Source organism: Onychomys torridus, chromosome X (genome assembly GCF_903995425.1).
Source record: "Onychomys torridus chromosome X, mOncTor1.1, whole genome shotgun sequence".
Lineage (NCBI taxonomy): Eukaryota > Metazoa > Chordata > Mammalia > Rodentia > Cricetidae > Onychomys > Onychomys torridus.
In genome coordinates, this window is record NC_050466.1 from 13,690,444 (window position 1) to 13,694,733 (window position 4,290).

A 4,290-nucleotide genomic window follows, 5' to 3' on the forward strand; every position below is an offset into this window, starting at 1 on the left:
GCCAGCCTTGTTGGTAAAGGAAGAAGGTAATTGGATTCAGAAATCAAATACATTGATTTGCAAAAAACAAAAACCTCTTTGTATTCCCTCATGATGCTGTGCCCTGGTTTAGCCCTGGTTTACAGTGGTCAGCCTCTGTTCTTCTTTCTTTTAGATTCCCTCACACCCAGACTTGCTATTTCTCTCTGCATTTTCATTTAGTGGGAGAAAGTTAGTCTGGACTCTAGTACCTTGGCCATGTGAGTGTCCCTCAGGATTTTCTTAATACCTAAAGATGTTTTAGATTTCATAGCATTTACCCAAGGCTCCAACCACATGCAGTATGCTCATAATTTCTTAACCAGATAAGATAGGGTGTCCTTATAGACATTATTCAGAAAGTTCCTGCCAAATAGACTATATGAAGCTTCCATATCTAAATGTCAATGTCTGCAAAAACCTGCTTTAGCTTAGGACATGAGCTATCTCAGGGCACTCCAAAGTTCAACTCAAAATGCTTTTAATTTTGTCCAAAGAAGCAGTTATTTTTTTAAAAAAAAAAGGATTGGGGATTTAGCTCAGTGGTAGAGCACTTGCCTAACAAGGACAAGGCTCTGAGTTTGATCCTCAGCTCAAAAAAAAAAAAAAGAAGCAGTTATGTACTATTATGATCAATCCACATGAGCACATGAGTCTATCAAATAGATAACAGAATTTATTAAGGTATAAATTGAGGAAATATACTCATGGTTACAGAATGGAGTAGACAGCATAAGTCGTCCTCTGATCTGACTGGGAGTAAATCCACCTCGCAGGTCAGAGCAGGGAGAAGGGGCATGTAACCTTCTCCAACTCCTTATCAGAGGTCGTGTACAACAGTAGGAAGCACTGCCTCCTTTGGGCCATATAGCCTAAGGTCATGGGCGGAGCAAATACCACTACACTCCATTGTACATTTTAGGAGCAACTGGCTGCCACCAGTTGCTAATGCTACTCCTAATGCTACTGTTGTACCTGTTTCCAGAAAACCCCAGAGACCACCAAGGAGCTGGTTTCCCATGCAAACACATAAGGGTCCTTTTATTCAGGTTCAACCTGGGCCACAGCATGGCAGATGGAAGGAAATGTGGCAGCCACGAGCCCAGGTGTAGAGAGTTTTAATAGGGAAAAAATCACAAGCCAGGAATTAGCAACTTGGAAGGGAATAAGGGGCAAGGTAATTTTTTTTTAACTATTGGTCTAGACTTTGGGCATAAAACCATTTGAAACCATTGGGTTAGACTTTTGGCGGGGAACCACAATCTACTGATCTGGACTTCTCAGCAGGATTATCTAGATATCATTAAGGGCCGTAAACTGCAGACAGGATGTCTGCAGGAGGATACTGCTCTGTATCCGTTTGAGTTGTCATGGCACGTTCCTGAGGTCCTTCCTGGAACTGAGTACAGCAGGTGGTCTGAGATGGTGGCTCTTTCCCTAAGATGGAGCCTGTAAAGTCAAGTCTAGACCTTCACACTACCTCTCTCATTCTGTGCCCTCCTCTCATTCTAAAGCTCACCATTTCTCCCTCAGAAGCCTTAACTTCCTCTCAAACTCCAGGTAACCTGATTTTGAGAAACCTTTGAACTGTACTGCCACAAAATGGTATTGATAAAGGCATCATGGGGCAACCCTTTGCCTCACAGATTCATATTATGGTACTTTTTCATGCTGGTTGGATCCTCTGACAGCATGCATGCCCCAAGGCCTGTGTGTGCTAACAGTCTGCCACCCTAGTCTGCCAGCCTCTTGTTCTAGGTTCCTCATCTGCCCTGATATTCTTCATGAGTGGTTTGACACAGTACTTTGAGAGCAGGAGGGGGCCTTGTTGGGAAGCTAGAGCACTTTTCTTTCTTCTAAAATTGCTTTCCAAAAGGCATCACCACAGAGAAACAATTGAGTTACCCAAAGAAGTTTCTGAATGTCTCTTGTGGCTTCAAAACAACTCCTATAGATCTGAGTCAGTCATGTGGGCAGAACAGGAATCTCCGGTAGTCAGGGGCAGTTAGCTATGTAACAGATGTAAAGATGAGCTTGTAGTCTAATGCCATTCAAGCCCAACACAGAACAGCAGTCCTTAAAGCATGTTCTGTGGAACCCTCAGGGTCACTTAGATGCTTCCATGGGATCCAAGACATCATAATATTTTCTTTTATAACTTACTTACCATATTTTACTGTAATATTCCTGACAGTGGGTTAACCTGTTGGCACCTTAGTATGACTCCAGGCCAAGGAACCCAATTGCAATTGGAATTATTAATTATTCTATTGTTCAACACAAATTACTTACAGGATAAAAAAAGCGATTTCACTTTTTAAATGTGCTGTTTTGTTTTCTGTTTTTGTTTGTGTGGAGACAGGGTCTCATGCTGCCTACGCTGGCCTCAAACTGTAACATGCCTCTCTCAGCCATCCAAGTGTTGAGATTACAGGCCCGCACCACCATGCCTGGCCTATCTTTTAGTTATATATACAGACTCATTTGTTTTTATTTCATGTGTATATGTGTGTGTCTGCTTATTTGTATGTGTACCAATTGTTGCAGGAGCCTGAGGAGGCCAGAAGGGGGTGTTAGAACACTGAAAGTGAAGTTACTGGTGGTTGTATCCATATTCCTGATCTCCAGATTATCTTATTTTGAGGAACCTTCATTTATATTGCCACAAAACAAAATTACCCAATATGGATGTTGGAAACCCAACCCAGAAACCACAATGCTATACCGTCCACAGAAAGGAACAAGGTCTCAGTCGCTCTGGGCCTTCTAACACCAAGGATAGGAATCTCTGCACTTTCTGCCCTTCTACCACTGCTCACCGGAGCTTTGGCCCTGACCTGGGTCCAGGCAGGCTTCCATTCCTTGCAGTTTTTTGCCACGGTCAAGTCCCAGCCTGGTTTGAGAGAGCCTGCCTTCATCTTCGTCGGCTTTGTGGACGACTCACAGTTCCTGTGCTACAACAACCAGCGGGAAAGTCAGAGAATGGAGCCCTGCGCACTGTGGGTGAAGCAGATGGGGCGAGTATTGGGAGCAGAAGACCTGGACCGTCAAGGACATTGCAAAGAATTCTCGAGTGAACTTGAAGGAGGATATGGGCGTCTACAACCATAGCAAGGATGGCTCTCACGTCTTTCAGTGTGTGTCCGGCTGTGACATGGGGCCAGAGGGACTCTTCCTCCGTGGGTACGAGCAGCACACCTCAATTACCTCACCCTAAACCCGGACCTGCGCTCCTGGACTGCAGCGGAAATCACGCTGAACAAGTGGGAGGAGGCTGATGTCGGAGAAAAGGCTATCCTACTTGACCAGTGAGTATGTAGAGTCGCTCCGCACATACCTGGAGAGAGGGAAGGAGACTCTGCTAGGAGCAGATCCTCCAAAGGCACATGTGACCCATCACCCCAGACTTGAAGGAGATGTCACCCTGAGGTGCTGGGCCCTGGGCTTCTATCCTTCAGACATCACCCTGATCTGGCAGCTGGATGAAGAAGACCAGACCCAGGACATGGACCATGTTGAGACCAGGCCTTCAGGGGATGGAACCTTCTAGAAGTGGGCAGCTGTGATGGCGCCTTCTGGAGAGGAGCAGAGATACACATGTCATGTGTATCATGAAACACTAACCCATCCCCTTGTTCTGAAATGGGACTCTTCAAAACCCACCATCCCCATCATGGGAACCACTGCTGGCCTGGCTCTCTTTGGAGTTGTGTTCACTGGAGTTGTGGCTGCCATTGTGATGAGAAAGAGCAGAGGTAGGGAATGGGGTCTTATCTGAGGGCTTTTATCTTACTGTTACTATAAGACATATACATATATGTGTGATTATCTGATCTAGGACCTTGTGTTCTAAAACTTTCTAAAGCATATTTGAAAATAAGTGACAAATATCTCACACTGATGTGATTGGACATGACATGCTGGTTGGGATAGATCTCCAGGCTGGAACTTGGGCTTTTCTTCCAAATCTCCCTCCTAATTCCTGATTTGAATCTAGGTCTTCAGATAATAATTCTAAAAATATTCTGGAGGTTCTGAATTCAGGAAGGAATTTCTGAGTTCTCCCATCCTGCATTTTCCCCTACCTTCATGGAAAAGTTACACAGTCTGTTGTAAAAGTTGACTTTTCCCATTCTATCTCCATCCCTTGGCCATTTGTCTCAGCTCTTGAACTCTCTTTACACTTCAGGGGAAATACCCCTCTGATAGTCTGAAAGGAAGCAAAGACCAAGTCTCTCCATCACCTCCCCAAAAGCATTTCTGCAGCTGAGT

The 4,290-nt window shown here is 44.8% G+C and overlaps 1 pseudogene; it reads left to right on the top strand.

The window, feature by feature from the left end:
* The first annotated feature begins 2,706 nt into the window (after positions 1-2,706).
* Positions 2,707-4,056, top strand: LOC118574001 (annotated as a pseudogene).
* The last annotated feature ends 234 nt before the right edge of the window (positions 4,057-4,290 follow it).